The sequence below is a fragment of the Dendropsophus ebraccatus genome, chromosome 6, assembly GCF_027789765.1.
Source record: "Dendropsophus ebraccatus isolate aDenEbr1 chromosome 6, aDenEbr1.pat, whole genome shotgun sequence".
Lineage (NCBI taxonomy): Eukaryota > Metazoa > Chordata > Amphibia > Anura > Hylidae > Dendropsophus > Dendropsophus ebraccatus.
Window position 1 is genome coordinate 7,719,402 of NC_091459.1, and position 13,418 is coordinate 7,732,819.

The 13,418-nt window shown below is 45.0% G+C and overlaps 1 protein-coding gene across 1 annotated transcript in view; it reads left to right on the forward strand.

The window, feature by feature from the left end:
* The window catches only part of LOC138794626 (solute carrier family 12 member 9-like), a 174,436-nt gene that overhangs the window by 16,304 nt on the left and 144,714 nt on the right, over positions 1-13,418 (forward strand). The window lies entirely within an intron of this gene.

A 13,418-nucleotide genomic window follows, 5' to 3' on the forward strand; every position in this document is an offset into this window, starting at 1 on the left:
GATATAGAGATTCTAACAGGACAGGGGACAGGGAGTGCGATATAGAGATTCTAACAGGGCAGGGGATGGGAAATGCGATATGTAGATTCTTTTTTTTTTCAATATTTCATTGGTTTTCGGCATTGTGACAAAAATAAATATTTTGTACAGTATGTCATGCACTATATTATAAGAGGATGTTACAATTTAGCAGAACAATGGTAGATCAAACTCAGGTGTCTAGATATATAGATTCTAATAGGACAGGGGATGGGGAGTGCGATATATAGATTCTAATAGGCAGGGGACGGGGAGTGCGATATATAGATTCTAATAGAACAGGGGACGGGGAGTGCGATATATAGATTCTAATAGGACATGGGATGGGGAGTGCAATATATAGATTCTAATAGGACAGGGGATGGGGAGTGCGATATATAGATTCTAATAGGCAGGGGACGGGGAGTGCGATACATAGATTCTAATAGGACATGGGACGGGGAGTGCGATACATAGATTCTAATAGGACATGGGATGGGGAGTGCGATATATAGATTCTAATAGGCAGGGGACGGGGAGTGCGATACATAGATTCTAATAGGACAGGGGATGGGGAGTGCGATATATAGATTCTAATAGGACAGGGGACGGGGAGTGCGATACATAGATTCTAATAGGACAGGGGATGGGGAGTGCGATATATAGATTCTAATAGGACATGGGATGGGGAGTGCGATACATAGATTCTAATAGGACAGGGGAAGGGGAGTGCGATATATAGATTCTAATAGGACAGGGGACGGGGAGTGCGATATATAGATTCTAATAGGACAGGGGACGGGGAGTGCGATATATAGATTCTAATAGGACAGGGGACGGGGAGTGCGATACATAGATTCTAATAGGACAGGGGATGGGGAGTGCGATATATAGATTCTAATAGGACATGGGATGGGGAGTGCGATACATAGATTCTAATAGGACAGGGGAAGGGGAGTGCGATATATAGATTCTAATAGGACAGGGGACGGGGAGTGCGATATATAGATTCTAATAAGACAGGGGATGGGGAGTGCGATATATAGATTCTAATAAGACAGGGGATGGGGAGTGCGATATATAGTTTTTAGTAGGGCAGGGGACGGGGAGTGCGATATATAGATTCTAATAGGACAGGGGACGGGGAGTGCGATATATAGATTCTAATAGGGCAGGGGATGGGGAGTGCGATATATAGTTTTTAGTAGGGCAGGGGACGGGGAGTGCGATATATAGATTCTAATAGGACAGGGGACGGGGAGTGCGATATATAGATTCTAATAGGGCAGAGGACGGGGAGTGCGATATATAGTTTTTAGTAGGGCAGGGGAAGGGGAGTGCGATATATAGATTCTAATAGGGCAGGGGACGGGGAGTGCGATATATAGATTCTAATAGGACAGGGGACGGGGAGTGCGATATATAGATTCTAATAGGGCAGGGGATGGGGAGTGCGATATATAGTTTTTAGTAGGGCAGGGGACGGGGAGTGCGATATATAGATTCTAATAGGACAGGGGACGGGGAGTGCGATATATAGATTCTAATAGGGCAGAGGACGGGGAGTGCGATATATAGTTTTTAGTAGGGCAGATGATGGGGAGTGCTTCCATACCTTTACTTAGAAAGTCCACTGCCCAGTTAGTGATAAATTCTTCTTCTTAATATGTAAATGAGGCTGTTTGGTGCACTAGAGGTTGTCCTGTGGCCCTCGGTGCTCCGCTCACCAGCTCCTTACACACATTTCCTTACGAATATTCATAAAGGCCACTGAGGTCATTCACCGCTCACTGTAGAGTTATGCATACTGCTCTTAGGAATATTCGGAAGGAGATGTGCTGCAGCAGCTGAGGCCAGATCCATCAAATCTGTTGCTTGATTCACTTGAATTATGGGCTTAACCTTTAAATGATAAATTGCAAGGCTATAAATGTACTGAAAACATAGGACCAACAAAGTTAGGAAATATTCAGAGGCTAAAGTCTGATTAATTCATATGGCAGCCTGGCGAGGCACAGGACAGATTAGCAGGGGGCAACAGTTTTGAACTAGTTGAAAAAAAATCAGTTCAAGGAGGAGAGAGAATGAGAATGGAGCATGGGAACACTAAAGGACATGCGGTAAATGTAGATGAAGTTCACTTTCCGAATTAGCATTTGGTACGTTCAGCAAAGGCGGCATATTTGCTGTCAGCTAGGATGATGTATATAAGGATGTATGGTGTGCAGAATTATAAAATAAGAAGCACTACAGTAGGTTGTGACTGCCTGAAGCTAGTCTATGGGAAGGGTTGCTTATGTGAGGCTGAATATCCTAAACGCTCGGTTTTTGCCTGTTGCATGCTATTACTTGTTCCAGCAGGTTTCTCCTCTCTAGTACTTGGCATATCAATCAGAACATTGCACCTGCCACCCGTCCTGAAAATGGATTTTAGGCAATAAATCATATGCAAAAAAAAGACACATTTAAAGGGGTTTTTCAAGAGGCGGATAGAAGAAAACATGAGATGTGCAGAAATTATGTTCTCTATGATATAAGTTTAAGGAAGACCTGTAACCTGTTGTTGGAGCTTATTTTGAGTCCTACTTAATTATTATTATTATTATTATTATTATTATTATTATTATTATTATTATTATTATTATCATGTAAATAGCCTTTTATGTTATAAGCATAAAGATACCGGCATGTCCAGGGGTATAACTAGAAATGGCTGGGCCCCATCACCCTTCCTGACTGACCACTAAGGGTATGTACTCACTAAGGAATCCCGACGGAAAATCCGTTGCAGATTCCTCAGCTTGCGCCCGCTTGCGGGCTCTGGTGGCCATGTGCATGTACGCCCGTGCCATAGACTTCATTCTATGCATGGGCGGATTCCGCCATCCGTCCAAAGAATGAACAGGTTCATTCTTCGGACAGACGGCAGAATCCACCCGACCATAAAACGGTGTCTATGGCATGGGCAGAGACTTGCGCGGCCGCGAGCGAGTGTGAGCTACGGAATCCACAACGGATTTTCCGTCAGTATTCCGCAGTGTGCACATACCCTAAGACGTCAAGTGTAGTCATAACTGCAAATGCTCGTAAAGAGTTCTTTCATTTAAAGAGGATGTACCACCCGGTACATCCTCTTTAACCTGAACCCACAGATCCACGGTCCATTTTTCGGACCGCCGCCCGTTTCCCGAGCACGGCGCCGTTTGATCCAGCAGTACCGGCCGGTGCTGAAGCACAGGAGGCTGGCCAGCCGCCCCCAGTGGGAGGGTCCTCCCGCTGTATCCGCCTGCTGCACGGAGCGGGCAGACAGCGGGAATCCGATGCCGAGCGTTCAAGTTCAGCCGAACCCGAACCTCGGCGGGTTCAGACCATCCCTAGTATCAGTTGATCATTTTGTCCATACAGAACCACAAACATTGGTTGAAAATTTAAAAGCTTTTTATACATATATGTTCATCTGTTGTTAGGTTTATGCTGCCTTAAATGAGGGCAGCATAAACTAGTGACAGAAATGCTGAACAGATCGGTGTATTACTTACATCATTCTGTTCAGCTGTTCTCCTGATATGCAGGAGAATAGGATTATTGCCACACTCCTCTCCCCGCCCTCCAGCTGCTCATTGACAGGTGACTGCCTATACACAGCATGGATAGATAACTGCCAATCAGCAGCTGATGGACGGAGTTTTCTGCTTCTCATGAATATCCAGGACTACTGGGCTCATGCACATAATGGAGAGGACTACTTATTGTCCATGTTATTCAGGAGGAGATCTCTGGATCAGCTGCACAGAACAATGTAAGTGATACATCATTCTGTTCAGCTTCTCTGTCACTAGTTTATGCTACCCTGAGTTAGGATGGCATACACCTACTGACAAAGTCTCTTTAAAGTGTACTTGTCAACAGGGCTGCTGACGGAGCAGTGACAACTTTGTCTGTTCATCCGGAAGTTTGGGTACGAAGACGCATACCGCCTCTCCGGTCCCCGGCTGCTTCCTGGTCTGGGCAGGACCCAACTATGGCCGCTGACTGGCTGAGTGGACCTCACACGTCACAACCCGGTCCCGGCTCAGACCCGAAAGCAGCCAGAGACCAGAGCGGCGGGATGCGGCCCTCAGGGCTGGAGCGGGGGAGGTAAGGGAATGTTATTTCTTTTATCCTCCCTCCCCGGTACTTGCAAAAACAGTGGGTCTGGCTGGACTTCTACTTTAATTTCCTGTAGAGTCAGTAAACAGACCTTGTAAGCTATATACTTTCACCTCTGTGTCAAGGTTCTAGTATTTTAGCGCTGTAGTTGAGCTTGATAATACTTCACAAGTTCACAATGCAAGTGTGAAAAAAGCCTAAAAAACACTGCATGCCGAGAAATGTGTCCCTGTCTAAGTGATTTCTCTCAAATGTGAACATTGATATACACTCACTGGCCACTTTATTAGGTACACCATGCTAGTAACAGGTGGTCTTCTGCTGCTGTAGCCCATCTGCCTCAAAGTTGGACGTACTGTGCGTTCAGAGATGCTCTTCTGCCTACCTTGGTTGTAACGGTTGGCTATTTGAGTCACTGTTGCCTTTCTATCAGCTCGAACCAGTCTGCCCATTCTCCTCTGACCTCTGGCATCAACAAGGCATTTCCGCCCACAGAACTGCCGCTCACTGGATGTTTTTTCTTTTTCGGACCATTCTCTGTAAACCCTAGAGATGGTTGTGCGTGAAAATCCCAGTAGATCAGCAGTTTCTGAAATACTCAGACCAGCCCTTCTGGCACCAACAACCATGCCACGTTCAAAGGCCTCAAATCACCTTTCTTTCCCATACTGATGCTCGGTTTGAACTGCAGGAGATTGTCTTGACCATGTCTACATGCCTAAATGCACTAAGTTGCCGCCATGTGAATGGCTGATTAGAAATTAAGTGGTAACGTGTAGTTGGACAGGTATACCTTATAAAGTGGCCGGTGAGTGTATATCACAGTAATGGGGGTGAGGAAAAAAACACCTTTAAGAAACTAGGGCACAGCCAGGCTGTGCTGTTGGTGCGGTTACTTTCTATTTAGACACCTTCTGCTCATAATGAAGCCCTCTATTACTATTTAGAATAATGGTTTCCCTTCCACCGGACATTTTCCAGCTCCATTATCTTCATATTCCTCTTGCTGTTGACCAGAAATGTCCTGATGTTTAGGTGAGACTTTAAGGGGATTTATCTAGGTAGAATTATATGTCCCCCCCAGTAAGTGTTGTGATGGCCGGAGAACGTCTTACTAGATTGAGCTGTCACTGATTAAGATTAGTCTCGCTGTTACACAGTTTGAGGTCCACAATCACTCCCAAATCCTTCAAGAATTCTCTATGTAGATTCTATGCATAATCCTAATCCTCAAATTCATTTCCTTGTCTACTGGATATTGTTTTTTTATGGTATGTGGAAAATCTGTTTTAGTCAAGATTTTAAAATCTGTTATGTTTTGTATTGAAATATTAAAGGGTTACTCCAGCAAAAATCTTTTCCTTTCAAATGAACTGGTTTCAGAAACTTATATAGATTTTTAATTTATTTCTATTTAAAAAATCTCCAGTCTGACAGTACATATCAGCTGCTGTATGTTCTGCAGGAAGTGGTGTATTCGTTTCAGTCCAAGACAGGAACTGTCCAGAGCAGGAGAGATTTTCTACTGGGATTGGCTACTGCTCAGGACAGTTTCTGACATGGACAGAGGTGGCAGCAGAGAGCACTCTGTCAGACTGGAGAGAATACACCACTTTAAATAGTAAATTACAAATCTATATAACTTTCTGGAACCAGTTGATTTCAAAGAAAAAGATTTTTACTGGAGTTCCCCTTTAAACCACCTTCTACAAGAATTAGCAGTATAAAATCTATGAAATCATCTCTTTTATATGGTGAAACGAGTCGAAAACAAATACAAAGTAGTATGGCCCATTAATGTATAATTCTGCAGTGTCAGTCACAGTTTTAAAGATATTGCATATATAATGGTGACAGCCAAACCAATGTGTCATGAAAATGAATGTGTGGTTGTGAAAGAAGCATCTCTGCTGCTAACAGCGGTGAATGGGTGTCATTTATTATCATGGTTAAAGCCTTATATATAACTGTATGTATTATTAAAGGGGAACATTTTACAAAAATGACGCTGTCGATTTCAAGGTCTTTTGACAAGGATTTTTACCAGGATGGAACGAGTGAATGTGAATGATACGTAGGGGGTTGTAGAATATGTCGGCTTTTGGAGCACAGGTGTCAAACTCAGGCCCTCCAGCTGTTGCAAAACTACAGTTCCCATCATGCCTGGACAGCCAAAGCTTTAGATCCAGGCATGATGAGAATTGTAGTTTTGTAACAATGGGAGGGCCTGAGTTTGAGACCCCTGTTCTAGAACATGTCATGTTTTTCAAAGCACAGCATTGGGTTCGTCTGCTCCTAGCTAACGGGATATGCTAAGTTAAAGGAAACCTATTATGAACCTTTCATGCTGCCTGAACCATGAGTCATTGGGGCGTTTCCCAGCAGCTGTTGCCGTCTGAACCAGGATTAATTGGTAGATGGTTCCGACCGATAATGATGATTTTTATGGCTGTTTAAAAGATCAAATGAGCCAGCAAGTGGCCATTTCCTCGCTCATGGACTGATCTCTGGTTCTTTTACACCGAACGATTATTGGCTAAATGAATGTTCCTTAGCAATAAACAGCCTGTGTAAAAGGGCCGTTAGTTACATTGATATCTGCTGTAGTTGCTGTGTGAATGTACTCTGAGTGGGTAACTTATTAAGTTTATTTACTTGTACACTGATCTAACATAAAGCCCCACCCTCTATCATAAAGCTCCACCCTCTAACATAAAGCCCCACCCTCTATCATAAAGCCCCACCCTCTATCATAAAGCCCCACCCTCTAACATAAAGCCCCACCCTCTATCATAAAGCCCCACCCTCTATCATAAAGCTCCACCCTCTAACATAAAGCCCCACCCTCTAACATAAATCATCACCCTCTAACATAATGCATCACCCTCCAACATAAAGCCCCACCCTCTAACATAAGCCCCACCCGCTAACATAAAACATCACCCTCCAACATAAAGCCCCACCCTCTAACATAAATCCCCACCCTCCAACATAAAGCCCCACCCTCCAACATAAAGCCCCAACCTCTAACATAAAGCCCCACCCTCTAACATAAACCATCACCCTCCAACATAAAGCCCCACCCTCCAACATAAACCATCACTCGCCAACATAAAGCCCCATCCTCTAACATAAACCATCACCCTCCAACATAAAGCATCACCCTCCAATATAAAGCTTCACCCTCTAACATAAACCATCACCCTCCAACATAAACCATCACCCTCCAACATAAACCATCACCCTCCAACATAAAGCTTCACCCTCTAACATAAACCATCACCCTCCAACATAAAGCATCACCCTCCAATATAAAGCATCACCCTCTAACATAAAGCCCCACCCTCCAACATAATGCCCCACCCACCAACATAAAGCCCCACCCTCCAACATAAACCATCACCCTCCAACATAAACCATCACCCTCCAACATAAAGCCCCACCCTCTAACATAAAGCCTCATCCCCTAACATAAAGCATCACCCTCTAACATAAGCCATCACCCTCTAACATAAAGCCCCACCCTCCAACATAAAGCCCCACCCTCCAACATAAACCATCACTCGCCAACATAAAGCCCCACCCTCCAACATAAAGCCTCATCCCCTAACATAAACCATCACCCTCTAACATAAAGCCCCACCCTCCAACATAAACCATCACTCGCCAACATAAAGCCCCACCCTCCAACATAAAGCCCCACCCTCCAACATAAAGCCCCACCCTCCAACATAAACCATCACTCGCCAACATAAAGCCCCACCCTCCAACATAAAGCCCCACCCTCCAACATAAAGCCCCACCCTCTAATATAAAGCATCACCCTCCAACATAAAGCCCCACCCTCCAACATAAAGCCCCACCCTCCAACATAAAGCCCCACCCTCTAATATAAAGAATCACCCTCCAACATAAAGCCCCACCCTCTAACATAAAGCCCCACCCTCTAATATAAAGAATCACCCTCCAACATAAAGCCCCACCCTCCAACATAAAGCCACACCCTCTAATATAAAGCCCCACCCTCTAATATAAAGCATCACCCTCCAACATAAAGCCCCACCCTCTAACACTCTCCAATTTCCAATCTCTGGGCACATGTAGACATTTTAGGGGACATTTATCAAGACTGGCTTAGATAAAGCCCTGCCCTCCTTTCCTGGCCAAATTTACCAGGAGATGCATGCCTCTTAAAGGGGTAGTTCACCCCTAAAAAAATTCTTTCAAATCAACTGGTGCCAGAAAGTGCCAGAGATTTGTAATTTACATCTATTAAAAAAATCTCCAGTACTTGTCATCTGCTGTATGTCTTGCAGGAAGAGATGCTTTCTCTTTAGTGTGGCACAGTGCTCTCTGCTGCCACCTCTGCCCATGTCAGGAACTATCCAGAGCAGCAGCTTATCTCCTGCTTTCCATACTGGAAAAAATACAGCACTTCCTGCAGGACATACAGCAGCTGATAAGTAGTGAAAGACTTTTTTAGGGTATAAACCCACACACCGTATAAGCAGCGTATTTACTGCTGCGATACGCAGCAAATACGCAGCAAACACGCAGCAAATACGCAGCAGATTATATCTAAATAACTGAACACAGCATCAAATCTGTACCAACAAATCTGCTGCGTATTTGCTGCGTATTTGTTGCGTATCTGCTGTGTATACGGTGTGTGGGTTTGTACCCTCAAAGTAAGTCTGCACCTTCTTCTTAGCGTATGCCCTGGGTGCATCCTTACTAAATCTCCCCCTTTATGTTTTGTGTTAGCAGTATGTGTATGTGATTGCTTCCTATGTGATTTGCTCATGACTCTTTTAGGCCGTAGATCTAGATGCATGTGTGACTGTGGGAGGGAATATGTGGAGGAGGTTTTTGTTGTCATATTTTGAAATGTTAAATATAAAACTGCTGGAAGATCTTTGTTGTAGTTTCCTGGTGTATTCGGCCCGTGGATTCATTTCATCAACAATGTTTGTAAATCATAAAACTGACATTGTCATCTGTCTTTCATGGCATAAAACTCTGATTAATAGCTGCCTAAAGGGGGCTGTACATGGGCAGATGTCTCACGGCTGGGGAGACATCTGCCTGTGCTTAGAATCACGCTACGCTCCTAGTGGGCAGTGAAGAATCCTTCCCATTTCTATAGAAAGAGTAAAATATTGCATCACTGCCCGGACTTTTAAAGGGGAAGTATCAGCAGGTTAGAGGAATCTAACCTGCTGATAGCCCCCTAATGTTTCCCGGGCGCCAAGATGGAGGGCATGATTGGTTCCCTTTAACCCAAGGTTCTTATAGGGATAGTTAGTGTACTATTAGACGGGCCAATGGGGGCCCAACAATAAATGTAAATGAGCGCCGATGTCCTTGCAGCCTTTGATAAACTGGTATACATTACCTTTCCCAGGTCCAGGGCTGCTCCTGCTCCTCTTCTCCCTGGGTCCGCGCGCTGCAGCTTCAGAGCGGCCTGTCTTAGCTGACAGGCCACTCAGCCAATCACTGGCCGCAGCGGTCCCGACCTGTGATTGGCTAAGCATCCTGTCAGCTAAGAAAGGCTGTTCTGGAGTTGCAGCGCGCGGGACCCGGGGAGCAGCCCTGGACCCGGGATAGGTAATGTATTTCTTTTGCAAATCGTTAGCCGCCGGCCGCACCGCTATTACACGTAGCGGTGCGCGGTCGGTGGACTGACAATTATAGGTCAGAACCTATATCAACGATCAGCGATGACAACGATCATTGGCTGATCGTTGTGTTTATTACACGGAATGATAATCGGGTAGGGCCGTGTCTGATGATTATCGTTCCGTGTAATAGTACCCTTACAAAGACAGTGAATCTAAGTTTAGGGATTGGTAGCTGGGGTCTGTTCATTGTACTTGTTCCTCTTTGTTATATTCTGCTTCCGACTTCATGATTTCTCCATCATGATTTGCTTCATCATCCTGGTGAGTTGCTGTTCTTGTTTGACACCTGACAGCATTGATGTGTGTTTTGCAGAAAGAAAAAAACAACATACTCAACTACCATGCACCCTGGGGGGGGGGGGGGGGGGGGGTCTTCTTGCAAAGTCTTCTAGTCCCCCGCCAAATGCTCTGACTACTATTTCCCAACTCCTTTTGGCAGTGACGGGCATTGAGTTAATCACTAATCAAGACAGGACAGTGATGTAGCCAGTGATTGGCTAAGCAGGTTGTCACTGCTGAGACAAGTCCATATTGGAAGCAGTGGCCGAAGCATTCAATGGGTGGGGGCAGGAAGATGTTACAGTGGGATCCCTGAGGGAGTGTGGAAGGTTAGTATAATCTTTTCATTAGTTTATTGGAGCACTAGCAATAAACAAACAAATTATAGTGTCCACAATACCCTTTAAATGCACCTTTACACAGGCCGATTATTGTGGGAAAGAACACTCTTAAGAATACTTGGCCTTCTCAGGGTGCATAAACAAGACATCTTCTCCAAATGGGCAGGGAGGCTGCGAGTGGAGGATTCTCGAGACAATTTTTTAGAAAGGTGGTGTAGCGTTCGTAAACATGTGATTAGTGAAATATGGCAAGAAACTCACTTTAAGGTCATACACCAGGCCTATTTTGGCTTTAATCTACCTCCTTCTCCTAGATTCCCGGAAAGACTTCTGTACTGTCCCAAATGTAAGTTACCTGCGACTGACTTCTGGCATGGCATATGGTTGTGTCCTCGCACTCAGATCTTCTGGCAAACAGTGTGTACTTACATTTCTGATCACTAGAAAGTAAAGGTGACGCTGGAACCGCTGCCTTTAGTGTTCCAGGCAATTGATGTTTCTGTGGTGGAAGCCTCTGGTCTCAAGTCTATGCCTACCCTGGTTCACGTTATTCTGCTAATTGCTAAACATGTCTTGATGCGGGAATGGTTAAAGGGGTAGTGCGGTGTTTAACATTTATTCCCTAAATAACACATATTACAAAGTTATACAACTTTGTACTGTGTGTTATTTAAGTGAATGGCCCCCTTCCCTGTGTTCCCCCCACCCCGGAAGTGTGATGCATTATACTTACTGAATTGCTGTCGACCCCGGCCGTTATACAACTTTGTAATGTGTGTTATGCAAGTGAATGTCCCCCTTCCCTGTATGCCCCCCACCCCGGAAGTGTGGTGCATTATACTCACCGACCCCAGCAGCCATCTTGGGTCGACGACGTCATCTTCGGGAGGCCGGCCGAACCGCTCCAGCCGTCCCTCATGCTGGGCCCCCTCTGCCACGTCATCAGCAGCTTATGACGCGGCAGAGGGGGACCGGCATGAGAGAGGGCTGTAGCGGTCCGGCCGGCCTCCCAAAGATGACGTCGTCAACCCAAGATGGCGGCCGGGGTCGACAGCAATTCAGTAAGTGTAATGCACCACACTTCCGGGGTGGGGAGAACACGGGGAAGGGGGGCATTCACTTACATAACACACATTACAAAGTTGTATAACTTTGTAATGTGTGTTATTAAGTGAATAAATGTTAAACGCCGCAATACCCCTTTAAACCCTTCGGTGCCTACGGTACCAATGATAGTGACAGATCTCAAAACTTTTTTGGCAGCTGATAGACTTGAGGCTGAACACAACACGGACAAACATGCTAAAAAGTTTTTCATGAAGTGGAGAACTTTGCTACTAACACGTTTTTCCTCGCAGCAGATTCATGCCTTTGTAAGACCATACCGATACTCTACCTGGTACAGGAAAGCTGACATAAGTGGCACTCTAAGCGGTCTAAAATTGCCCCCCTCTTGAGTGTGAGATGGTTTCTTGTGTTTCCGATGAGATCTCTTTCTAGGGTTTAGGAATTAACGTCATAAGTATGTATGAATGGGATGTGTGATTTTTTTTCTTCTTCTCTCCCTCCCCTTCTTCTCCTCTTCTCTATCTCTCTTCTTTCCCTCTCCCCTCACTACTATTTTACTATATAAGGATCATTCACGGGTACTGTACAATTGCTTCTCTTCTATCTTTCTTTTTTAGCATTTGTGCTAATAGCCCGTATGCCATCTCAAGGACCTCAACTACTTTACTTGAGTATCTTTGTTGTACCTACAATTAAAATTGAAAAATGAGCGCTGCGCTGCTTGTTGGGTTTATGCTTTATACTGTTTATTTGTATATTTGTTCATATGCTCAAATAAAAAGATGTTTAAAAAGAAAAAGAATTGGCCCATGTTAAAGGCGAAGTCCGGGGTCAGACTTTTCTCCTCCCAAAAGAGATGGGGAGGAGGTGGCTGAACATAACAACATGTGCTTACCTCCCCGGCTCCAGCATTGGGGTCCGCAGTCCTCTTCTCCGGTTACCAGTCCCCCAGCCGCTTCCTGGTCGTGAAGACCCCGGTCGTGACGTGTCAGGCCTGTTCAGCCAGTCAGCGGCCGAGGCAGGACCCTTCCATAGCCGCTGACTGGATGAGCGAGGCTGACACGTCATGACCCGGGTCCCTGCTCAGATCAGGAAGCTGCCGGGGGACTGGGAACCGGAGCAGAGGACAGCAGACCTCACCTCTGAAGCTAGGCAGGTAAGTGCATATTGTTATGTCCAGACACCTCCTCCCCATCTCTTTTGGGAAAAAGAAAAAAAAGATCTGGGCCTGGACTTCTCCCCTAAAGGGCGAGTGATTAGCTCTTTCTTTGGCCAGTCATATCTTTTGTGCAGCCAATAAAGTCATTGTTACCGGCTGCGCATCTCCCTCTGATTCCTCCATACTGCTGATTTTAATAGTCTATGAAACTAAAGGTACATTTGTTACTTCCAACACTTAATTATACATCATAGTGATAGCAAAATAAGTAATATGTCACTAATAAGATTTATAACTACTCCAAAACCAATGAACAGACTGATAACTCTGTGCACTGATCATAGGCTTGCATTATAAAGGCCTCTTGTTATAGAGCTCAACAGGGTTACAAGTACAGCTTAGTGCAATGAGTCATGCCTTGCTTTCAAAGAAATTGTGGAGATGAGATTAACCAGTTCAGTTCCAGGGTATTTTGAGACCTTAGCTGTTTAGTAGTAAGTGTTGGGTTTAAAGCCATATTTGTTGTGCTGTTATTATGCTATTTTTATTGTAAACAGAGTAGTTTGTGCTTTTTTGACATTTTTCGGCTAAGAAGTGACAACATGCATCCTCTCCCATGACCACCTGAGCCCGTCACTGCCCAGCCACTGTTCTCAGAGCTGAGGACAGTGGTCGGGATCCTAGGCACCTGCACTCAACATGACAATGAGAGAAAGAGGCCAA